The sequence below is a fragment of the Gossypium hirsutum genome, chromosome A07, assembly GCF_007990345.1.
Source record: "Gossypium hirsutum isolate 1008001.06 chromosome A07, Gossypium_hirsutum_v2.1, whole genome shotgun sequence".
Taxonomy (NCBI): Eukaryota; Viridiplantae; Streptophyta; class Magnoliopsida; order Malvales; family Malvaceae; genus Gossypium; species Gossypium hirsutum.
The window spans coordinates 16,200,062-16,227,162 of record NC_053430.1 but is presented as its reverse complement, the minus strand read 5'-3'; the positions used below and the strand labels follow the sequence as shown (position 1 = coordinate 16,227,162).

At 37.2% G+C, this 27,101-nt stretch overlaps 2 non-coding genes across 2 annotated transcripts; one reads left to right on the top strand and one right to left on the bottom strand.

Annotated features, from left to right (window-relative positions):
• The first annotated feature begins 12,113 nt into the window (after positions 1 to 12,113).
• LOC121203840 (small nucleolar RNA R71) lies at positions 12,114 to 12,220 on the top strand. The gene has a single exon (XR_005898775.1). It is a non-coding gene; the product is annotated as a small nucleolar RNA R71 (small nucleolar RNA).
• A 2,257-nt stretch (positions 12,221 to 14,477) lies between these two features.
• On the bottom strand, positions 14,478 to 14,583 carry LOC121204328 (small nucleolar RNA R71). Its single transcript, XR_005899255.1, has one exon. It is a non-coding gene; the product is annotated as a small nucleolar RNA R71 (small nucleolar RNA).
• Positions 14,584 to 27,101: the final 12,518 nt, after the last annotated feature.

Genomic DNA, 27,101 nt, shown 5'->3' with positions numbered 1-27,101 from the left:
TAAATCATTTATCGTCAATTCATGTTAGTGACCTTTTCAACGAACGCACTCACGCAAACCTCAATCCTTATGGCGTGATTGCCAGTACAGCTAAATCCCCCGTAGTATAAACTCATAGAGTAATGTCGGGATTACTAGTCCAGGCTAAATCCCCTATAACGACAAATACTTTAATGAGCTCGGATCTAAATTACTAGTCCAGGCTAAATTTAGATCCTAGTTCGGATTACCCGTCTGGGCTAAATCCATTTAAAACACATATTCTTCGAGAGGCTAGATCACATAAGGAACACCCGTCCGGGCTAGATCCTTTTTACCATCAGTTCCTTTTTAGGAAAATCCATCGGACATTCTTTTCGTTCAACCCGGACTTTTAGTCCTCTTTTCATCATTACATTCATATAACATGAATTATTATATCATGAATATCAAAATTTCATAAAATCAAAGAGCATACATTTTAAATATAAAAAAATATACATTCGAGTTACACGAACTTACCTAGAAGATGTTTCAGATTTGGATTTTGGTTATTCCGAAACCTTTTGTTTTCCACGGTCAACCTCCGGAATTGGTCTCTCGAGGTCTATAAAAATAAAATAAATTATTATTCTATCACATTATTCAAATTCAACCCCAAAATTCACTCTTGGGCAAAATGACTATTTTACCTCTAATCTTTCATATTTTTATAATTTAGTCCTAACGCTCATAAAACGAAATGTATGTATTTTTTTGATTACCCAAGCCTAGCCGAATCTATTCTAAGTTCATACTAGCCCATATTTTCCTCTATTTTACATTTCTACCACCCATTTTGTACCTTTTACAAATAGGTCCATTTTTTGTGTTTTCATGAAAATTCATCTAGTAAAAGATTGTCATCTAACATTTAACTTTCATAATCCTCCATAAATCATCAAAGAACAATCATCTCATGCATGGGTCAAATTTCTAACATGAACCCAGCTTGAAATATGGGTAGAAATGGATAGAGCATGTTACGAGGATCTCAAAAATGTAAAGAATGTTAAAAATGGGGCTAGGAGTCACTTACTATCAAGCTTGAAAATGTCGAAAACCCTAGCTTATGAAACCCTTGCAAATTTTGGCAGCCACAAGGAAGAAGATGAGTGAATTTTTCTTTGATTTTCCCTTTTTAATTACATTTATTACTAAATGACCAAAATGCCCTTCCTTGCTAAACTTTCAAAATTTTCCATCCATGCCTATTTTTGTCTAAAAACTTAGAATTTGGGAAAATTTCTATTTAAGATCTTCTAATTAATAATCCAAAGTAATTTCATACAAATTGCTTCTAAAACACAAGTTTTGCAATTTATTCGATTTGGTCCCTAATTTTCAATTGGACACCTTACACCTAGAATTTCTTCATAAAACTTTCACACTTGCATGCTTTCATGCCATAGACCTCAAAACAATCATAAAACAAATATTTTTACATCAGATTTGTGGTCCCGAAACTACTATTCCGGCTAGGCCCTAATTTGGGATGTGACACATCCTAGAGACTTTCATGAGGGGGACCTAGTATTGAAAAAGATCTAGCCCATACAAAGAGACTTTAGAGGAAAATGAATGCCAAATTGGGAAGGACCTTATGTGGTAAAGAAGGTCATTTTTTGGAGGAGGGCTGATTTTGACGGAGATAGATGAAAAAAAACCCGCCTAATCCTGTGAATTTGGATTCAGTCAAGAAATACTTCTCTTAAAAAATAAAAAAATAAAAAGGGGAGACACCAAGGCGAAAACTCGTAAAAGGGCGTCTTGAGACCAAAGGGGTTTTGAATTGAAAACTCAAGAAAGGGCAGCTCAAATTTAGATCAAAGATTGAACATCTAGTAGTCGTGTCTTCTTATAAGGAGAAACGTTACATCTTGGGGCATCAACAAAATACTCTAGATCTCCTAAACACATATCAGTCTCAAAATGGTCCTCAAGAAGTTTGTGCATATAAGCTTATGCTGCGATATTTGGGGCACCTAATTTCTTCTTACACATTTTGTATTTTAGCAACATTTGCTATTTTGATTAATCTATTCATTTCAAGCTTTGCTCCCAATAAATTGCAATCTTGTCCATTGTTACAACCTTTTTCAAGCATTTTTACATTGAAATAATTATTAATGGACTAACAATATTCAAGTAAAAGGATTTTTGCATATTGCTCTGAAAGGTTTTTTACATAGTACAATAACCTGAAACAGGACCACTAGTTAGAACTAACCTAATCTAAAGGTGGGGAATATTTGGGAACGAATAGTCCAAATTACGATTACCTATTCAGGTTTGCTGTCAAAGATATCAAATTTGAATAAGAAGGGATAGTAATACATTAGTGATAAAAACTTGATGAACAACAAGCAATGTCAACCTAAGCACTAAAAAGGGGATTTTTCTCAGAAATTACATTCTGCACTCATACAAACATCATTCATATAAATCTAGTTAGGAGCATTTGGTTCATTCTGATCATAACATCCTAATCACTTGGCATAAATATAGGCCTATGAAATGGATTCTATAGGTCATGTTCCCCAAAGAACGATGTAATAAATCGGTGAAACCACGATTCCTATACCCCAGAAGTTACAGTGGTTTGGATTAAATTTTTATAAATCGTAACTTATACATATTTCTATCCCATGTTTAGCACATTTTATGGATGATTTTTTCCTTAAAATTGGTGAATTCGATGCTCCTAAAGCTGTAACTTCATATTTTATACTTAGGTGAGCATAGGAGAGTGAAAGGAACGAGAAACGGGCCAAAAATGGAGAAAATGGGCCAATGTACGAAATCAACACGGCCTGGACCTCCTCACACGGGCAGACCACACGGTCGTGTCAATTTGGCAGAATCTATAGGATAGAATAGGATCTATATCTATTATGATATATAAATCGAATTCATGCCTAATTAACAGGCTTGACCACAGCCTGAAGTAATCGCACACGGGCGTGTCCCTACCGAGCCCAAGTTTAGTCTAATTCGAAAAAGACAAATTTTGAGGGTTCTTAGGCATTCTAAAGCTTATAAATACACCCTAGAGGAGGAGGAAAAGGACAGAAAGAGGGAAGTAGGGAACTACTCAAGGAAAGCTGATTGATCCATCTCAGAAGCCGGATTCATCATCAAGACTGAAGATCTCCCCTCAATTTCCCTTCAGGAGTTTTGGGTTTTTCTTTATGTTTTGTATTCATTATTCTTCTGAGATTGTTTACCTTTTTAGTTATGAACTAAAACCCGTAAATACCTAAGGGGAATGAAACCTAAGATAGATCTTGTTATTATTATCTGACTTGTTCTTAATTATATGTTCTTAATTCTTGTCTTGATATTCCAGGATATTGATTCAAGTTAAACTCTTATTCAGGGGAGGAATAGACCCTGTCTAAGAGTACATTTGTCATAATTAAGTGGAGTTGATTGCACCCCTAGACATAAGGTAACAAGATTTTGCCGGATTAGGGTGAAACCTAATAAGGGGATCCATAGATCGAGTTAATGCAACCCTAGGGAGTGAATTAGAAAGAGATTTCAATTATTCAACCTAGGGTTAGACGTTGTTAGTCTTGAGAGGGATAATAATATAACATAGGGATTTCTACGGATCAGGTCAAATGAATAAATCGTCCAATTCAGAGTCAAATAACAAGTGAAGTCTAGGTGGATTTTTCTTTAGGTATTGTCTTAATTCAATCGTTTTTCCAAAAGTAATTCCCCAATTCTATTTTCTGTGATTTCTTAGTTTAGTTAATTAGTTAGACAAACAAAACCCCTTTTATTTTTTAGGCTAGATAATAAAAAGAAAGTTAATACTAATACTTTTAGTTCTTTTGGGTTTGATAATCCGGTCTTGCTAAAGCTACACTACTGTTCGATAGGTACACTTGCCTTCATCGTGATAATAGTTAGTTTCAAGAATTATTCATTATAAATATTTAAAACCTGCCACAAACATCACGTATCAAGTTTTTGGCGCCATTGCCAAGGAACTAAGATATTAGGAACACTCAATTTTTATTACTTTAGCCATTTATTTTTCTTGCAAGTTAATTTTATTCTAATTTTTATTACTAATTTTTCTTTTTCCCTTTTTTTAGTAGGTTTTTATAGTTTATGACTAGAAGAAACCCGTAAGGACCATTATTTTTTTACAGTGAGATTGATCGCACAATTTGCAGAAACCAAAGAGAAATAAGACGAAGCTTAAGATACATAGAGAACGAGTATGAGGACGATACTTCAACCACAACCGAGGAGATGGCTAAAAACCAAGAAAATCTGCTACCTCCTGTGATTGCTGTTAATCAGAATCCTGCTCCGCGCACTATGTATGATTATGCTAAACCTAATTTAACAGGAACCGAGTCAAGTATAGTTAGACCTGCTATTGCTGGAAATAATTTTAAACTGAAACCTAACACAATTCAAATGATACAACAGTTTGTTCAGTTTGATGTTTTGCAGGACGAGGATCCCAACGCTCACTTAGTGAATTTCCTAGAATTTTGCGATACATTTAAAATCACTAGTGTTTCTGATGATGCCATACATCTTCGGTTGTTTCTGATCACAGTGATTCGTAACAAGTAATAAATATTTATAATGAAGATCAAACCTAGACTAACTTTTATCACGACGAGAAGGCAAGCGCACCTATCGAACAATAGTATAGTAATGGAAAGATCGGGATATCGTAGCCAAATGAACCAAAAGTACTAGAAATAACTATCTTTTTATTATCTAGCCTAAGAATAAAAGGGTTTGTTTATTAAACTAATTATCTAAACTAATTAACTAATTTAAGTAAAGCGAATAGAGAATTTGGAAAAAGACTTGAAGAGAAGCAATTAATAAAGACGACACCCAAGGAGGAATCCACCTAGATTTCACTTGTTATCTGACTCTGAACCGAATGATTTATTCACTCGACTTGATCCGTGAGTCTCCCTAACCTATGTTATTATCCCTATTCAAGACTAATAACGTCTAACCCCTAGATTGAATAATTGAGACTTTTCTCTAATTAACACTCTAGGGTCGCACTAACTCGATCTATGGACTCCCATATTAGGTTTCACCCTAATCCAAAAAAATCTCGTAACCCTATTTCTAGGTTCCCAATCAACTCCGCTTAATTATGCCAAATCTACTCTTATGCAGGGTCTATTCCTCCTCTGCATAAGCACATCCGATCATGAATTAATACCTGGAATATTAACTCAAGCATTAAGAACACATAATTAAGAACAAATCAAGTATTTATCATACAATTCAGATAATAATAACAAGTTTCATCATAGGTTTTATCCCTCTTAGGTATCTAAGGGGTTTAGCTCATAATAAAATAAGAGTACATCTCAAAAGTATGAAAATAACAAAACATAAAGAAAACTCTAAAACCCCTGAAGGAATTCTAAAAGAGATCTTCAATCTTGGAGTAGCTCCCGCTTTTGACATGGATCGTCTAGCTTCCTTCAAGTAATTCCCGGCGTGTGGTTCTGTGTTCCAGAAAAGTTCTGGAGAGCCCCCATTTCTAGGTCATACTTAGGGTGTTTATATAGGCTTTTGATTAGCTTTCTTACCCCCTAAGTATCCTTTTTCCATGTAAAATACAACTCCTTGAAAAAGGGACACGTCCGTATGCCACGGCCGTGTTTGATCCGTTAAATTGCCACGGCAGTGTGGGCTCAATATCCAGGTCGTGTGAGTCGTGTAAACCTTGTTCGACACCCTCGAAAGGCAAGGGCATGTGAGCTACCTGTGTGGCAAGGCTTAGGCCGTGTGGGTCTTCTCGATTTGGTCTATTTTGTCCCCTTTTTAGCTCGTTTTTTGCTCTTTTTGACTCTTGGTGCTCTCCTGGGTACAAAACATGAAATAATTGGATTAAAAGCATCAAAATCCACAAATCTAATGGTAAACATCCATAAATATGCTACGTATTTGGGGTAAAAACATGTATCATTTGGCGTTTATCAAATACCCCCACACTTAAGCATTTGTTTATCCTCAAGCAAAATTCTCACTTACTGCTAGAATTCATTCTTTTCAATCACATAATCAGTATTGATAATGTTACAAACTATTCCACGGAAAATTATAAAGTGAAAATTTAACTATAGGGGCATTAAAGCCTCAAACAATCTAAATCGGATATTTCGATAATAAAATTATAGGTAAGCTCCTTCCTTTAAGTAATTAACTTTAGTTCTAAATACACAAAAGATGACATCCTCACTAAAGATTCACTTAAATCATTCAAAGTGTTTAAGGGTCAAGATTAAGCACTTGATTGTCTAACATGAAAATTTATTACCATAGGCTTGCATGAAAATCAAATCTCCACCACTTGTAAATGATATGATACACTAATCAAAAGGTCTTTGCATGGTTGTAATGGGGTTTAGGTTACAGGTATGGATACAGGTAGAAGAACAGGGGTTAGAATCGAGAAAATTTTAATATGTTACCCCACTATCAAAAACTTAATTACTGAATCACAAACAAATAGCTAGAACTATTTTACATGAGTTCATGACAACTTTAGCTTGCTGAGAATTACACACTTTTCTTTTTAAGAACAAATCAAGTTAATACAATACATAAATTATATTTCATAATTCAGTAACAAAAAATGGTGAACATAGTGAGGTAACAATATTAAATTCAATCTCGATAAAAAGGGTCAAATTAAGTAAGAGGATTTCAACAATAATTGGTTAATGGGTTAATGATGAGGGTTAATCAAAGAAAAAGGGTTAGTAGGCTCAAAGGGGATTCACTAAGGGTTTAATTATTGTGGGAAGGCTTTTTATGGAGTTAATGGGTTAAATCCTAAGTGTATTTATCATCTCAGTATATCAAATCATACGTGTGGTCTTGACATGTATAATCGAAGCAAGTTCTAGAATAACAGTTCAATGTTGACACACTCAAACCACAAGAGAAGTGGGCAAGAAAGAAAGCTATATGCTCAAAAGGCTCAAAAATCTCACCAAAAATTTGGGTTTTTGATGTCATTCCTGTATACTTAAGATTTCAAGATAATACCTCAATTTAGGAAAATAATCTAAAAATTTTAGTTCTCAAAATATCAATTTATCATGCTTGATTCTTTAATGTCTTATAATCAAATAATCATGCATAATTCCTATGGTTTAATTCATGACATACCAACAATAGTTATAAATCAATCAGAATTCATTCTATCAATATTATGAGAAAACCACTTAAGCACAAGACCAAATTCAGGGATTTGAGAATAATGCAAAAAGTTAGGTTCCATGTTCACCCCCCACACTTATGATGTACATTGCCTTCAATGTATAAAGACAGACTAGTCAACATAAAGAAAATCATAAGAGGGAAAGAGGTGAAACTTCCTGTTAGAAGGATGCAGAGCTTGATTCTGAGGCTGGAGTGTTTGGGGAAAATGGTAGTGGCCACTGTTCTTGGCTAGATGAAGAAATTGGGTCGTTGAACATGGCACTCGTTAGGTATTGTTCCCTATTTGTTTCCTCATTGCGTAAAATATTCCTAGCAGCTTTGCTTGGAAGTCTGTAGAATCATGAAGAGTTTATTAAGAGTTGGTGTAGAAGAGAGTGTAGTGGAATTACTTGTTAAAAATACTAGAAAATGGAAAATAAAAATTTACTAATATAGATATGTCTTTCAAAATAAGAAAATTGAAATGAAAATAAAAATCAAAAGAAAAATAAGAATAAAATAAATAAATAAAAATAAAAATAAAATAGGAGGATTCGATGATCCTCGTCGGTGGGGCCCTCAGGTGGTCGTGCTGGAGGTGCAATATGGAAGTGCTGGCACAGCTGCTGCATCATGGCCTGCATATCGTCCATTTTTCAGTCACGTCACTGATCTCCCTCGTGGATCATTTCGGATTGCGTAGTGCAATATTGCTCGAAATGGGTGAGTCGGTCGAAAAGATGTGCCAATGAAGCAACCGCATGAACTGGTCGTTCCCTAGGTGGTGCGGTAAAAGGCTCCTCGTGCTATGGGGGGACATCATCAGGAATGTCCTCACGATCCTCCTCGTTAATGGCATGAGAGAGACGGTACTGAGGAGGGTCAGTCCCACGTCAGCGCTCGATCATCCGCATGTGTAACATAGTCGTGATGCCTTGTGGGGACATCTGGCCTATCAGTGTAAGCGTTGATGACTGAGCCGTGGTGTCAAGGAGTCCGAAGTGTCTGGCAAGGTGCGTCACGTAGGGGCCGATTGAGATCACTCCCTTCCTATGCCGCTCAGTCTGATGGCGAATGGCGAAAGCAATGAAGTAGACCAAGTTAGTCACGTGTGCATTCACCATGTACCATAAATAGTAGGCATCGTGGGTGGTGACGACGCCGGTGCTCGCTCTCCTCCTGGTCAATGTGTTAGCCAATATGGCATGGAGATAGCGGAGGGAAGGGGGGAAAGCTGAGGCCTTCGAGTGGCTAGGGTCGTAGTTGGAAGAGAGTGGTGCCAAAGCCTTCCAGCACAAGGAGGAGGAGATGTGGATATTGCGTAGTAGTGCATTCATGTCATTCTCCTCCATAAACTCATCGGTGTAAAGTCCCAGAGCAACGCCAAACTCTAGAACACTCATCATACGAACTACATCGCCTAATCGAAAACGAATGGTGCCTAGGTCGTCATTGTTCGTCATCACCACCTGTAAATGAAAAGTAGAGCATAATTCTAATGTTATCTCTAAATAAGTGGGCTCAATAATAGCGAAAAACCGTTCCCATGGGTCAGTGGATAGGAGGGCGCGGATGGCATTAGCGAGCTGAACTTGCTCTATGGCAGTCCAGTTGATGCAGCGACCTATGGTGATAAATCGTGCGCGGAGTATCTAAAATAGCTCCTCCTGTGAAGCTTGTAGGAATTCAAGGAACGGGTACCGAACTTTGGCTGTAGCACGTACCAAGGAAGAACCCGGTCCCCTACGTCTCTTTGAGGAAGGTACCGCGGCCTTCTTGCCCCGTGATGACGACATAATGTACCTGAAAATATATAATCATTGATAGAATCCAAGATACATCAGTAGTTAAGCGATAGGCCTAAAATTAGTATATGTTATTGAATAACTTAAACAAGTCAATTCTTAAAGCAAATGCCTAACTTGTCGAGAACATATTTATAATAGTAACAATATGTATGCAAAGCATGTAAAATACTAATGTAGCAACACAAATTGGAAAAAATTAAGAAAGTAAACCAGGGGCTGCTGTATGGCGGCGCACGGGTGTGTGGTGTTGAGCATGGGCGTGTGACGCAGGGAAAAAGACGTGTGTTGGGAAAATTGAGGGTATAGGGAGGGAAAAATGGGGATTAATGCAAGTGGAGTGACTTTGAGGGTGGTTTAGGGGTTGGGAAAGTGAGAATCTAGGGAATGGTGGCCAGAATAGGGAGTAGGGGTTGGGGGAGGGTGGATTTCAGCTAGGGTTTTGAAAGGAGAAAGAAGATGAACAGTGGTTTGTTTATATAGGGGAGAGGCACACGTCCTAGGGCCACGCCCGTGGCCTATGAGGGTAGCCCGTGTTTTTAAAATTTTTTTCAAATTAGGTCGTGCCCGGCTACTATCACACGCTCGTGTGTCTTGGGCGTGTGTGGCACATGGCCATGTCCCACGGTCGTGCCTAGATTTCTTCGTTTCTCCCACGCCCGTATTTTATGGTAGCACGCCCGTGTATTGTTGTCCACGGTTTAGTGGCATGGGCGTGTTGCATGCCCGTGTCGAAGAAATAGAATCGAGCCTTGTCCCTGGCACGCCCGTGGTTGCCTATCCCACGCTCGTGTTCTTCCTATCAAGTTCACCCATGGCCATGTCGTACGGCCATGGGGATTTATCGTACCCCGTGTTTTGGGGAAATCATGTCATGCTTCAACACGGCCGTCTCGCACGGCCGTGTCTATTCCCCTGTTTGGCCACGGCTTTAGGCACGCTCGTGTGCCTGGCCGTGTGTACTAAAAAATTGTGCAATTAAAAGATTAAGTTAATGGTTCAAAGTGTTAGAAATTAAAAAATAAAGAAATCAAAATATGTTAGTGCTTGGGTTGCCTCCCGAGTAGCACTTATTTATAGTCTAAGCTCGACTTACCTCTCTGTTGAATGATCATGGTGGTTTGAGGAGTTCATACTCCTCATTCCTGTTGTCAGTTTTAAAATAAGGTTTTAGACGGGTGTTGTTTACCTTAAAAGTGCCGAACTTGGGATGGCTCACCTCCACTGTACCGAATGGAAAAATACTGAGTACCGTAAGAGGGATTTCCTCATTTGGTGTGGTAATGACAATGTGGGGATCAACGGCATCTAGTAAGACTGTATCGCCAACATTAAGTTGATTAGGAGAGGTTTCGGTCTTGTTTTTGCGTAGTTTAGGTTTATCATGTATTCTCGCCATTCATCTAGCTCCTCTATCCGTAGTCTTCGTTCTTCATGGACGTCTTTGTTCTCTTCATGATAGTAGTGCACTGTCTCTGTTGTCTTGGTTCGAAGAAGTTCCTACAAGGACGATTGAATATTAGTTCTATCATTGACAGGTTTTATAGCATTATCCTGAGTCTTAGAAGTTTTGACTGAGTCGCGTGCTTAGAGGTTACTGTGTTGTCACCTGCACGAAGTGTTAGCTCCCCTGTGCCTACATTAATAATGGTTTTGGCAGTTGCTAAAAAGGGTCATCCTAAAATTAAAGGTACCTCGTTATCCTCATCCATGTCCAAGACAACAAAGTCTACTGGGTAAATAAATTTATCAATTTTAACGAGAACATCTTCAATAATACCCTTAGGAAATCTAACTGGTTTGTCAGCCAATTGTATGCTCATCCTAGTCTGTTTGGGTTTACCGAGACCTAGTCGTTTAAACATTTTATAGGGCATAACATTTATACTTGCCCCTAGATCAGCTAAAGTATTATTCACAGATAAACTACCAATTAAGCAAGGAATTGTAAAACTCCCTAGATCTTGCAAATTGTTAGGTACCTTATTCTTTAGAATGGCTGAGCAGACTGCATTAAGTTCCACATGCGATGTAGTGTCTAATTTCCTTTTATTTCTCAGAAGTTCCTTTAAGAATTTTGCTGAGTTGGGCATCTGCGAAAGAACTTCAATAAAGGGTAAGTTAATATGTAATTTCTTTAAGAGTTTGACAAACTTACCGAATTGTTCTTCTGTTCTGTCTTTTGTCATCGCTTTAGGATATGGCACACGAGGTTCATAATTCGTACTTACCTGTTTGGGATCATTATCGTTTACCTCTTCTCGTCCTTTGTTTATCGCGTTGTTTTGCTGTATTTCTGGCTCGAGTATAACGAGTCCGTCCTTATTTTGAACGCTAATTACATTAAGGTGTTCCCTCGGATTAGATTCAGTATTACTTGGCAGGCTACCTTGTGGTCTTTCAGAGATTAGTTTGGACAGCTGGCCTATCTGAGTTTCGAGTCCTTGGATCGATGCTTGTTGATTCTTAAGTGCAGTCTCGGTATTTTAAAAACGGGTTTCTGACACTGAAATGAATTTAGAGAGCATCTCTTCAAGGTTCGGCTTCTTCTCTTGGTGATAAGGTGGCTGTTGAAAACCCTAAGGATTTTGTGGCTTCTGATTCCCTTGACCTCCCCAGGAAAAATTTGGGTGGTTCCTCCAACCTGCATTATAGGTATTACTGTATGGGTTATTTTGAGATCTAAAGTTATTATTACCCATATAGTTGACTTGTTCTTCTTCAGTTGTATGATTGAAGGATTGGTATTCTGTATGCACAGTTCCTCCGCTTGAGTCACACCTCATTACTGGATGTACCTGCGTAGAACCAAGAAAACTATCAGTCTTTTTATTGAGAAGTTCTACCTGATTAGAAAGCATGGTGACTGAATCGATGTTATAAACGCCGACTGTTTTTGTTGGCTTAGTCCTCATGACTTACCACTGATAGTTGTTCAGTGACATCTCCTCTATGAATTCGTAGGCATCTTCCGGTGTTTTATTGTTGATGGTTCCGCCAACAGCTGCGTCAACCATTTGCCGAGTTGAGGGATTCAAACCATTATGCAATGTTTGAACTTGTAACAATAGAGGTAACCCATGGTGAGGGCACCTTCTCAATAGATCCTTGTATCTCTCCCTTGCATCGTAAAGTGTTTCTAAGTCCATCTGCACAAAAGAAGAGATATCATTGCGTAATTTAGCCGTTTTAGCTGGCGGAAAATATTTTAGTAAAAATTTCTCGGTCATTTGCTCCCAAGTAGTGATAGACCCTCGTGGTAACGAGTTCAACCACTGGTTAGCTTTGTTTCTCAATGAGAAGGGAAATAACCGAAGACGGATGACATCATCAGAAACGCCATTGATTTTGAATGTATCGCAAAATTCCAGGAAATTTGCTAAGTGAGTGTTAGGATATTCATCCTGCAAGCCATCAAACTAAACAAACTGCTGTATCATCTGAATAGTGTTAGGTTTTAATTTAAAATTATTCGCAGCAATAGCAGGTCTAACTATACTTGATTCAGTTCTTGTTAAAGAGGGTTTAGCATAGTCATACATAGTACGTGGAGCAGGATTTTGATTAGCTGCAATTGCAGGAGGCAGCTGATTGTCTTAGTTTTCAGCCATCTCATCGGTTGGAGGTTGAGTGTTGTCTTTTTGTTCGTTTTCTGTGTATCGTAAACTACGCCTTATTTCTCTTTGATTTCTACGAACTGTTCGATTGATTTCTTCGCTAAAAAGGAAGGGTCCTGACAGATTTCTTCTAGTCATAATCTATAAAAACCTGCCTAGAGAAAGAAAAAGTAAATTAATAAATAAGAAAATAAAATAAAATTTCAAGAAAAATAAATGGCTAAAGTAATAAAAATTTAGTGTTCCTAATATTTCAGATCCCCGGCAACGGCGCCAAAAACTTGATCGCAGTGATTCGTAACAAGTAATAAATATTTATAATAAAGATCAAACCTAGACTAACTATTATCACGACGAAAAGGCAAGCGCACCTATCGAACAATAGTATAGTAATGGCAAGATCGGGATATCGTACCCAAGGGAACCAAAAGTACTAGTAATAACTATCTTTTTATTATCTAGCCTAAGAATAAAAGGGTTTGTTTATTAAACTAATTATCTAAACAAATTAACTAATTTAATTAAAGCGGAGAGAGAATTTGGAAAAAGATTTGAAGAGAAGCAATCAATAAAGACCACACCTAAAGAGGAATCCGCCCAGATTTCACTTGTTATCTGACTCTTAACCGGACGATTTATTCACTTAACTTGATCCGTGAGACTCCCTAACCTATGTTATTATCCCTATTCAAGACTAATAACGTCTAACCCCTAGATTGAATAACCGAGACTTTTCTCTAATTAACACTCTAGAGTTGCATTAACTCGATCTATGGACTCCCATATTAGGTTTCACCTTAATCTGGCAAAATCTCGTAACCCTATTTCTAGGCGCCCGATCAACTCCGCTTAATTATGCCAAATCTACTCTTATGCAGGGTCTATTCCTCCTCTGCATAAGCACATCAGATCATGAATTAATACCCGGAATATTAACTCAAGCATTAAGAACGTATAATTAAGAACAAATCAAGTATTTATCATACAATTTAGATAATAATAACAAGTTCCATCATAGGTTTTATCCTCCTTAGGTATCTAAGGGGTTTAGTTCATAATAAAATAAGAGTACATCTCAAAAGTATGAAAATAACAAAACATAAAGAAAGCTCTAAAACCCCTGAAGGAATTCTGAGAGAGATCTTCAGTTTTGGAGTAGCTCCAGTTTTTGAGATGGATCGTCTGCCTTCCTTCAAGTAATTCTCGGCTTGTGGTTTTATGTTTCAGAAAATTTTTGGAGAGCCCCCCTTTCTAAGTCATACTTAGGGTGTTTATATAGGCTTTTGATTGGCTTTCTTGCCCCCTAAGTATCCTTTTTCCGTGTAAAATACAACTCCTTGAAAAAGGGACACGCCTATGTGCCACGGCCGTGTTCGATCCGTTAAATTGCCACGGCAGTGTGGGCTCAATGTCCAGGTCGTGTGAGTCGTGTAAACCTTGGTCGACACCCTCAAAAGGCACAGGCGTGTGAGCTGCCTGTGTGGCAAGGCTTAGGCTATGTGTGTCTTCTCAATTTGGTCTATTTTGTCCCCTTTTTTAGCTCGTTTTTGGCTCTTTTTGACTCTTGATGCTCTCCTGGGTACAAAACATGAAATAGCCGGATTAAAAGCACCAAAATCCACAAATCTAATAGTAAACATCCATAAATATGCTAAGTATTTGGGGTAAAAACATGTATCATTTGGCGTTTATCAGTTTCCCTTTTCGTTAAGGAATAAGGCTAAACAGTGGTTGAACTCATTACCTCGAGGGTCAATCACTACTTGGGAAAAAATGACCAAAAAATTTTTATTAAAATATTTTCTACCGGCTAAAGCAACCAAATTACATAATGATATCTCTTCTTTTGTGCAAATGGATTTAGAAATACTCTACGATACATGGGAGAGATACAAGGACCTCTTGCGAAGATGCCCTCACCATGGGTTATCGCTTTGGCTACAGGTTCAAACATTTCATAATGGCCTGAATCCTTTGACTTGGCAGATGATTGATGCAGCCGCTGGAGGAACTATCAATAATAAGACACCTGAGGCAGCTTATGAATTTATTGAGGAGATGTCACTGAATAACTATTAATGGCAAGTTATGAGAACAAAGCCGACGAAAGCAGCCGGTGTTTTCAACCTCGACGCTGTTACTATACTATCTAACCAAGTAGAACTCTTAAATAAAAAGATTGACGGTTTGTGTGGTTCTACTCAGGTACATCCAGTGATAAGGTGCGACTCGAATGGAGGAGGAGCATGCATTGAATATCAACCCTTCAACCCTAGCATCGAGGAGTAATAAGTCCAATATATGTGTAACAATAACTCTAAATCCCAAAATAACCCATATAGTAACACTTATAATGCAGGTTGGAGGAACCATCCCAATTTCTCGTAGGGTGGTCAAGGAAATCAAAGGCCACAACATCCTCTAGGTTTTCAACAACCACCTTACTAGTAGGAGAAAAAGCCGAACCTTGAGGAGATGCTAACCAAATTCATCTTGATGCTAGAAACCCGTTTTCAAAATACTGAGATAGCACTCAAAAATCGACAAGCATCGATCCAAGGGCTCAAAACTCAAATTGGACAGCTTGCCAAGTTGATTTCTGAACGACCACAAGGTAGCTTGCCTAGCAACACAGAATATAACCCAATGGAGCAACTCAACGCCATTACTAGTCAAGATGAGGAAGGGTTAGTCACACCTAAACCAGAACCAAGGCAAGAAACTGAGATAAGCAAAGGTAAAGGTGAGGTAGACCACAATGAGCAGAAACCGGTAAGTACATAATACAAACCTCGTGTGCCATACCCTAATGCGACAAGGAATGACCGCTCAAATGAACAATTTGGTAAATTCCTTAAACTCTTTAAAAAATTACATATTAACTTACCGTTTATTGAAGCTCAATAGCAGATGCCAAATGCAATGAAATTTTTAAAGGAGCTTTTAGCAAATAAGAGGAAGTTGGACGAGGCTTCGCATGTGAAGCTAAACGCAGTTTGCTCAGCTATTCTATAGAATAAATTACCCAACAAACTAAAAGATCCAGGGAGTTTTACGATTCCTTACTTAATTGGTAGTTTAGATGTTAATAATGCATTAGCTAATTTAGGGGCTAGTATTAACGTCAAGCCTTACAAAATGTTTAAACAACTAGGTCTTGGGAAACCCAAACAAACTAGGATGAGCATTCAATTAGCAGATAAAACTATAAGATTTCCTAGGGGTATTATTGAAGATGTGTTAGTTAAAATCGATAAATTTATATTTCCTGTTGACTTCGTTGTTCTAGACATAGAGGAGGATTGCAACACTCCTTTGATTTCAGGAAGGCCCTTTTTAGCAACTGCTAGAATGATTATTGATGTTGGCACAGGTGAGCTCACACTTCGTGTGGGAGGCGAAACAATTACCCTTCAAGCTTGCAATTCCAGCAACACATCAAAAATTGAAGGTGATTGTCTAAATCGTTTTACTAAAACTGACAATATGATGCAACCTACTTTGCAGGAAATGAGTTTAAAGGATGGATATGAGCCATTTTCAAGCAATAGTAGAGGACTTATTCATGAAGAATGAAAGCTACGAATCGAGGAGCTAGATGAATGGCGGACACATAAACCGAGAACACACGATAAACCAAAACTACTCCAGAACAAGCTCGATACCTTTCCAAATCAACTTAAGGTTGGAAATAAAGTTTTATTAGATGCCACAGATCCTCACATTGTCACTGCTAAACCGAATGAAGAAATTCCTCTTACGGTACTTAGCAATTTCCCATTCGGTACAGTCGAGGTAAGTCATCCTAAGTTCGGCACTTCTGAGGTAAACACTACTGCCTAAGACCTTATTTTGATGAGATTCACAGTAGGGATGAGGAGTATAAACTCCTCGAACCACCATGACCATTCAATGGAGAGGTAAGTCGAGCTTAGACTATAAATGAGCACTTCTCGGGAGGAAACCCGAGCACTAACAATATTAATTTCTTTAAATTTTAGTTTTAGCATCTAACATACTAACCGACTCATGAAACGCAGGCTTTCGAAAGCACACACGGCCAAGTACACGGGCATACTTAGGACCGTGTGGAAATAGGGCAAAGATTTTCCCCAGCACGGGCTACGATAAATCACCATGGCCGTGCAACATAGCCGTGGGCGAACCTGCCAAAACAATATGGGCGTGCGACATGCGCGTGCCTAGAAACCGTGGCTGAACCTGTCAAATTAACACGAGCGTGCGACATGCCCGTGCCAAGAAACCGTGGGCGAACCTGCCAAAACAACACAGGCGTGGCCCTTCAAACACGGGCATGGGAGAAGCGAATAAAGACAGACACGGCCATGCGACACGGTCATGTGCACTAACAGGCCCAAGGTATCCGGGCGTGGGGAAATTGTCAGACGCGCCCAAATTCAAAATTTGCGAATCACACGGCCAAAAAATTAGGGAACACGGGTGTTTTCCCTGGCCGTGTGTCCAAAAGTCTAAAAATACCCTTCACTATTCATCATCTCCCTCACCCAAAATCCCTAACCCTAGTCGCTGCAAGTCCACACGGCCTCCCTAACACGCCCGTGCGCCGCTTCCAACCCCATTTTTTACGCTTATTCTCCACTTTCTAACGTTTGTTTACTCTTTTCTCTTTTATTTTACTGATTTCTAATGTTATTTATCGTAGTAATCTGCAGTTTTCATGTTATTTTCATCTTTTTATCACTCAAATTTCGTATATATAGTAGTTATCATCTTTTTCATGTTGAAGTTCTTACCCATTTCATGATTTTTATGCTCCATTTGACTATTTTACGTGCAAATTCATAGTTAAGTATAAATGTATATTTTTAAGTTTTGTTTTGGTAATTTTTATTTTCTTAGTCAGTATATTAGGCTACATTCATTCATGGTTATTGTTTCTATGGGTTTCACATTATTAACTCCACACAAATTCATTCTTTAGGTATCTCCATTACTTATTATCATAAGGTTATTTGGCTCATTTACTTTGTCTATTATAGTATAGGTTATTTGCCTCCTACAATCCTAACCGCTCTAAGGCATTGGCTCTCCCTCTATCTCTGTGGTACTTATATGCCATTTTGGCTCACACGTTAACAGGAAGGCGGGAGATTACTGGCATCATCAACACTCACGATGCCTACTTTCTATGGTGTATGTCGCATGGACAGGTCATAGACCTTGCTTATTTCATTGCCCTCGCCATTCAACATCAGACGGAGTGGCATAGGAAGGGGGTCATTTCCATTGGGCCATATGTGACGTAGTTGGCTCGGCACTTCGGGCTCCTCAACACAGCGGCCCAATCATCCTCCCTCGCTCTCATGGGACAAATGTCCCCATAGGGCATCCCGAGCATGCTAAGTATGAGGATGATTGAGAAACGACGTGGCACCTTCCCTCCTCAGTACCGTCTCGCCCAATCCACCAAGGAGGAGGCCCTCAAGGACATTACTGATGATGTCCCTCCACGTCACGAGGACCCACTATCTTAGCTACCACCTCCTTCTCGTCCAGTTCATGCGGCGGCTCCATACGTTAACATCTCTGAGCGCCTTACCCGGTTCGAGCAGCAATGTTTTCAGCGCTTCAATCACATTGATGCTACACTACACCAGATTTGTCAGCACTTCCACATCTCATCGCCACCCCCACCTCGCGAACCATCTAGCGATGAAGATGTTTAAAAACTTTTGTTTATTATTTTATGTTTTTACTTTTATTCTACTTTAGGACTACTTTTTATTTTTCTTTAAGTTTATTTTTATTAGGTTTTATAATTTTTATTTAACAATTTTAAATTTTGGCTATTTCCTATCGAGTAATTATTCTTCCTTATATATTTTCTAAAAGAGTTCCTGATTCTATCACTGTTATAAAGAGCTCCAAAGCTCACTATTACTCAGGGACTCAAAACTCCACTGGAAAAGGTTCTCCACGACTGTCATGTCCTGCTCGACCACGATCATAACCAACTTCAGATATAATATTCTTTTGGGGCAGGACTTATGGACTAATGAACCTCTACCGCCGCCGGAGTATCCTCCTCCACCCTCATGCCGATTATTCTTCAAAACTCCAGTTCAAGGAAATTTATTCATCACTCAGGAAGTTTCTCTTCTCTCCCTATCTTATTTTTATGTTCTTTTATATATATATATATATATATATTTGTACATTGAGGGCAAAGTACATCTTAAGTGTGGGGGGGTATTCATTTCACTATCAGAAAAATCCCTGAATGATTGCCTTGTTCTCTTGAAAAGCTCTCATATCATGTTTAGGATAAATTTTGATTGATTTATGATTTTCATTGATATATCTTAAATTAAAACATAGGCATTCATGCATTGATTATTTAAACTTTAAGACATTAGAGAATTAAGCATGATAAGTTGATTTTAAGAATTTAAAATTTTAAGTTGTTTCCCCAAGTTTAGGTATTATCTTGAATTGAAATCTACAAGTTTAAACATCAAAACGCTATAATTTTTGTGAGATCTTGAACCTTTAGAGCATCTATTACTCCTTTCATGCTCACTTTCATTATAAGTGCGTCAGTATTGAATTGTTATTCTAGAACTTGCTTGATTATGCATGTCAAGACCACACCATTTGATTCGATATGTCAAAGTGATAAAGACACTTAGGTTTAACACACTCACTCCATAAAAGCCTACCTTCACAATTAACCCTTAGTGAACCCTCTTGAGCCTAACAACTCATTCATTTATGTACCCTCAATATCAACCCATAACTCATTATTGTTGAAATCCCCTAAATTAATTTGATCTCTATTTTTGTCGAGATTTGAGTTGGAATAGTTGCTGAGCTATGTTTTATTTTATTTTGTAATTTGACTTGTTAAAAAAAATACATGTGTACATTTTAGTAGTAGTAATCTTTTGAGCTAAAGAGTTAAATTTCTTATTCAGAGAAAAAGCTCTGTTGTACGCAATTAATGACTAATCATTTTTCTAGTTAGGCAATTTTTCAATTCAACCTCGATTCTAACCCTTTCTTTCAGCTTGTGACCACACCCTCTAACCAAAGCCACGTTACAACCCACTAAAGATCTTTTGATTGATGTTGTATCTCAATTTATAGTGGTGGAGATTTGATTTTCATGCAAGCCTATAGTACTGACTCTTCATTATTGACTATTGAGTGCTCCATTTATTGTTCTTAACCACCTCGAGTGATTTTAGTGAATCTTTAGTGAGGATATGAAACTCTGTGATATTTTGAATCAAAGGTAATTACTTAGATGAGGGGAGACCCCTATGTTTTCATGATAAAATACTCAACTTGGAATGTTTGAAACTTTGATGTTCTTTCAGTTGAATTTTCAATGTATGATTACCTATGGATTATTTTGAGATATTATCGATAGAAATTATAAGTTGAGAAGAATTTATTTTGATTATGAGTTAAGGATTTTTCTTGAGGACAAGCACATGCTTAAATGTGGGGGTATTTGATAAACCGTAATTTATACATATTTCTATCCCATGCTTAGCACATTTTATGGATGATTTTTCCTTAAAATTGCTGAATTCGATGCTCCTAAAGCCTTAACTTCATATTTTATACTTAGTTGAGCATAGGAGAGTGAAAGGAACGAGAAACAGGCCAAAAACGGAGAAAATGAGCCAACGTACGAAATCAACACGGCCTGAACCTCCTCACACGGGCAGACCACACGGCCGTGTCAATTTGGCAAAATCGAAGCATGATTCACATGGGTGGACCATACGCCCGTTCCTAGTTAACAGGCTTGACCACGGCCTGAAGTAATCGCACACGGACGTGTCACACGGGCGTGTCCATGTCAAGCCCAAGTTTAGTCTAATTCAGAAAAGGCCAATTTTGAGGGTTTTTAGACATTCTAAAGCTTATAAATACACCCTAAAAAAGGAGGAAAATGACAAAGAGAGAGGCAACCAGGGAACTGCTTAAAGAAAGCCAATTGATCCATCTCAGAAGCCGGATTCATCATCAAGACTGAAGATCTCCCTTTAATTTCCCTTCAAGAGTTTTGGGTTTTTCTTTATGTTTTGTATTCATTATTCTTCTGAGATGTTTACCTTTTTAGTTATGAACTAAAACCCCTAAATACCTAAGGGGAATGAAACCTAAGACAGATCTTGTTATTATTATCTGAATTGTATGATAAATATCTGACTTGTTCTTAATTATGGCATGATTGCCAGTACAGGCTAAATCCCCCATAGTATAAATTCATAGAGTAATGTCGAGATTACTAGTCCAGGCTAAATCCCCTATAACGACAAATACTTTAATGAGCTCGGATCTAAATTACTAGTCTAGGCTAAATTTAGATCCTAGTTCGGATTACCCGTCTGGGCTAAATCCATTTAAAACACATATTCTTCTAGAGGCTAGATCACATAAGGAACACCCGTCCGGGCTAGATCCTTTTTACCATCAGTTCCTTTTTAGGAAAATCCATCGGACATTCTTTTCGTTCACCATCATTACATTCATATAACATGAATTATTATATCATGAATATCAAAATTTCATAAAATCAAAGAGCATACATTTTAAATATAAAAAAATATACATTCGAGTTACACGAACTTACCTAGAAGATGTTTCAGATTTGGATTTTGGTTATTCCGAAACCTTTTGTTTTCCACGGTCAACCTCCGGAATGGGTCTCTCGAGGTCTATAAAAATAAAATAAATTATTATTCTATCACATTATTCAAATTCAACCCCAAAATTCACTCTTGGGCAAAATGACTATTTTACCTCTAATCTTTCATATTTTTATAATTTAGTCCTAACGCTCGTAAAACGAAATGTATGTATTTTTTTGATTACCCAAGCCTAGCTGAATCTATTCTAAGTTCATACTAGCCCATATTTTCCTCTATTTTACATTTCTACCACCCATTTTGTACCTTTTACAAATAGGTCCATTTTTTGTGTTTTCATGAAAAATCATCTAGTAAAAGATTATCATCTAACATTTAACTTTCATAATCCTCCATAAATCATCAAAGAACAATCATCTCATGCATCGGTCAAATTTCTAACATGAACACAACTTGAAATATGGGTAGAAATGGATAGAGCATGTTACGAGGATCTCAAAAATGTAAAGAATGTTAAAAACGGGGCTAGGAGTCACTTACTATCAAGCTTGAAAATGTCGAAAACCCTAGCTTATGAAACCCTTGCAAATTTTGGCAGCCACAAGGAAGAAGATGAGTGAATTTTGCTTTGATTTTCCCTTTTTAATTACACTTATTACTAAATGACCAAAATGCCCTTCCTTGCTAAACTTTCAAAATTTTCCATCCATGCCCATTTTTGTCTAAAAACTTAGAATTTGGGAAAATTTCTATTTAAGATCTTCTAATTAATAATCCAAAGTAATTTCATACAAATTGCTTCTAGAACACAAGTTTTGCAATTTATTCGATTTGGTCCCTAATTTTCAATTGGACACCTTACACCTAGAATTTCTTCATAAAACTTTCACACTTGCATGCTTTCATGCCATAGACCTCAAAACAATCATAAAACAAATATTTTTACATCAGATTTGTGGTCTCGAAACTACTATTCCGACTAGGCCCTAATTTGGGATGTGATACATCCTAGAGACTTTCATGAAGGGGACCTAGTATTGAAAAAGATCTAGCCCATACAAAGAGACTTCAGAGGAAAATGAATGCCAAATTGGGAAGGACCTTATGTGGTAAAGAAGGTCATTTTTTGGAGGAGGGTTGATTTTGACCGAGATAGATGAAAAAAACCCGCCTAATCCTGTGAATTTGGATTCAGTCAAGAAATACTTCTCTTAAAAAATAAAAAAATAAAAAGGGGAGACACCAAGGCAAAAACTCGTAAAAGGGCGTCTTTAGACCAAAGGGGTTTTGAATTGAAAACTCAGGAAAGGGCAGCACAAATTTAGATCAAAGATTGAACATCTAGTAGTCATGTCTTCTTATAAGGAGAAACGTTACATCTTGGGGCATCAACAAAATACTCTAGATCTCCTAAACACATATCAGTCTCAAAATGGTCCTCAAGAAGTTTGTGCATATAAGCTTATGCTGCGATATTTGGGGCACCTAATTTCATCTTACACATTTTGTATTTTAGCAACATTTGCTATTTTGATTAATCTATTCATTTCAAGCTTTGCTCCCAATAAATTGCAATCTTGTCCATTGTTACAACCTTTTTCAAGCATTTTTACATTGAAATAATGATTAATGGACTAACAATATTCAAGTAAAAGGATTTTTGCATATTGCTCTGAAAGGTTTTCTTCATAGTACAATGACCTGAAACAGGACCACTAGTTAGAACTAACCTAATCTAAAGATGGGGAATATTTGGGAACGAATAGTCCAAATTACGATTACCTATTCAGGTTTGCTGTCAAAGATATCAAATCTGAATAAGAAGGGATAGTAATACATTAGTGATAGAAACTTGATGAACAACAAGCAATGTCAACCTAGGCACTAAAAAGGGGATTTTTCTCAGAAATTACATTCTGCACTCATACAAACATCATTCATATAAATCTAGTTAGGAGCATTTGGTTCATTCTGATCATAACATCCTAATCACTTGGCATAAATATAGGCCTATGAAATGGATTCTATAGGTCATGTTCCCCAAAGAACGATGTAACAAATCGGTGAAACCACGATTCCTATACCCCAGAAGTTACAGTGGTTTGGATTAAATTTTTATAAATCGTAACTTATACATATTTCTATCCCATGTTTAGCACATTTTATGGATGATTTTTCCTTAAAATTGGTGAATTCGATGCTCCTAAAGCCTTAACTTCATATTTTATACTTAGGTGAGCATAGGAGAGTGAAAGGAACGAGAAACGGACCAAAAATGGAGAAAATGGGCCAACGTATGAAATCAACACGGCCTGGACCTCCTCATACGGGCAGACCACACGGCCGTGTCAATTTGGCAGAATCTATAGGATAGAATAGGATCTATATCTATTATGATATATAAATCGAATTCATGCCTAATTAACAGGCTTGACCACAGCCTGAAGTAATCGCACACGGGCGTGTCCCTACCGAGCCCAAGTTTAGTCTAATTCGTAAAGGACAAATTTTGAGGGTTCTTAGGCATTCTAAAGCCTATAAATACACCCTAGAGGAGGAGGAAAAGGACAGAGAGAGGGAAGCAGGGAACTACTCAAGGAAAGCTGATTGCTCCATCTCAGAAGCCAGATTCATCATCAAGACTGAAGATCTCCCCTCAATTTCCCTTCAGGAGTTTTGGGTTTTTCTTTATGTTTTGTATTCATTATTCTTCTGAGATTGTTTACCTTTTTAGTTATGAACTAAAACCCGTAAATACCTAAGGGGAATGAAACCTAAGACAGATCTTGTTATTATTATCTGAATTGTATGATAAATATCTGACTTGTTCTTAATTATGTGTTCTTAATTCTTGTCTTGATATTCCAGGATATTGATTCAAGTTAAGCTCGTATTCAAAGGAGACCATGTCTAATTTGTCATAATTAAGCGGAGTTGATTGCACCCCTAGACATAGGGTGACAAGATTTTACCGGATTAGGCTGAAACCTAATAAGGGGATCCATAGATCGAGTTAATGCAACCCTAGGGAGTTAATTAGAAAGAGATTTCAATTATTCAACCTAGGGTTAGACGTTGTTAGTCTCGAGAGGGATAATAATATAACTTAGGGATTTCTACGGATCAGTTCAAATGAATAAATCGTCCGATTTAGAGTCAAATAACAAATGAAGTCTAGGTGGATTTTTCCTTAGGTATTGTCTTAATTCAATCATTTTTCCAAAAGTAATTCCCCAATTCTATTTTCTGTGATTTCTTAGTTTAGTTAATTAGTTAGATAAACAAAACCCTTTTATTTTTTAGGCTAGATAATAAAAAGTAAGTTAATACTAGTACTTTTAGTTCCTTTGGGTTTGATAATCCGATCTTGCTAAAGCTATACTATTGTTCGATAGGTACACTTGCCTTCATCGTGATAATAGTTAGTTTTAAGAATGATTCACTATAAATATTTAAAACCTGTCATGAATATCACGTATCAAATTTGATATAACAAATTTTATCTCCTTAAAGTTGCAGTGGAGCATATTAAAGCTACAAATCTTATCTCCTTGAAGTTGTAGTGGAGCAGATTCAAGCTACAAATCTTATCTCCTTAAAGTTGCAGTAGAGCAGATTAAAGCTACAAATCTTATCTCGCTGAAGCTGCAGTGGAGCAGATTGAAGCAACAAATCCTATACCTCTAAAGTAGCAGTAGGTCAGATTAAATCTACCATAGCAAGTCTTATTTCCCTGAAGTTGCAGTGGAACAAATTAAAGCTACAAGTTACAAATATTACCTACTTGAAGCTACAGTGGAGCAAATTAAAGTTACAAATCTTATCTCCCTGAAGTTGCTATGAAGCAGATTGAAGCTACAAATCTTATCTAACTGAAGTTGCAGTGGAGCAGATTGAAGCGACAAATCTTATACCTTTGAAGTTGCAGTGGGTCGAATTAAATCTAACATAGCAAGTCTTATTTTCCTAAAATTGCAGTGGAACAAATTCAAGCTACAACTACAAATCTTATCTCCCTGAAGTAGCAGTGGAGCAGATCGAAACTACGAATCTTATCTCCCTGAAGTTCCAGTGGAGTAGATTGAAACTACAGTTCCTGCACCCTTGAAGTTGCAGTGGGTTAGAATGAAGCTACTCGAAAAAGAGAAGCACCAAAGAAGTCGAGATTCGATAAGACAAGACAAAATTGGTCCTTTTTAAAGTTTTTGCTCTATTCTGGTTACACGACAATGAGCAAAGAGGGGCAGCTGTAACAACCCAATTTTTCTCGGCCCAACCCAAAACTAAACCAAAAAAATGAAGTCCATTATTAAAAGTCCATCTACAAAATGGCCCAAAAACAAAGCCTAACAACCCACAACCTAAACAATTTTTTAGAAAACTAAAAACCTTAGACCCCTATGCTGTTGCTCCTAGTCACATCAGCAGATGCGTCACCTGAGGACTGCCTCCTATGCCATCGTTGCACCAAAATAGTAGAAAAAGAAAACAAGACGGATGATAAAAATAGTAGAAACAACAAAAGAAAGAAAAGAAAAAATATATTTGTAATCGGCTATAAAAGCCAGAGATTGGAGATGTATTTTTTACAACGAAAAAAGACAAAGAAATATACAAAAAAAAAACATCAGCAAGTTTTTTTAAAAAAAAGAAGAAGAGGTAATTTGTTTTTATTATTATAATCTATTTTTTATCTACTTTGTTTTTACGAAAATAAAAATAAAAGAATCTCTTCTTACCTGCGCCGTTTGTTCTTCGTCGTGCAAGGCTGAGGCCACTGCCTCTGATGAAAGATAATGTAACACCCCCTAACCCTAAACTGTCACCGAAACAGGGTTACAAGGCATTACCAGACAATCGCGCAATTTACGATTAATATTCAAATAATTATCGAACATATTATAATATAATCATAAATTCATATAAAACTTTTGCTAATTGACTCTTTTAACAAAAAAAGCTCAATATAACCCCTTTTATAAATATTTAACCTTCCCTGCAATTTCAAACCGGAACCAATCCAAAACCAATATTTCAACCAATGCAATTTCATGTTTAATCGTATTAAAATCATACCTATAACAATAATTTGATAATTTACTCTATGAACATTTATGTTATCATTAAAAATTAAATTAGAATTTCATTCATCCATTCTAAATTTAGCACCAATTCTGCCATGCACATCATGTAAATTTTCATACCATTTCATTAGTTTAAACACCAAAATTCCAAATACCATTTTTTACAACAAAAATTATATAGCATTTTAAAGTGACCAAATTAACACCTATTTACATGCCACTTTTGCCAAAAGAAGAATACATCACCGAGTTTTGCGCTGGAGTCGGGATCGCCTGGATGCTGAACTGAGACTTTGAATACCTATTAACCTACACATGGAAACAACCGATAATCATATAAATCATATAATTTTAATATTTACAGGTAAGTTGTAATTTATACATATTTTTATTCGATACTTAGCACATTTATGGATGAATTATCATTAGATTTGTGGAATTCGATACTCCTAATACTTTAATTTCACGTTTTAAACTTAGGTGAGCATAGGAGAGTAAAAAGAGTGAGAAACAGGCCAAAAATAGAGAAAATGAGTCAATGTGGGAAATCAACACGGGTTGCACTTCCTTGCACGGGTAGACCACACGCTCGTGTCTTTTTAGCAGACTCTAACACGGCCTAAGCCACCTCACACGGGCGTGTCACACAGTCGTGTCCCTGTCGAGCCCAAATCTAGTTATATTCGGAAAAGGCCACTTTTGAGGGTTTGGAAGCAT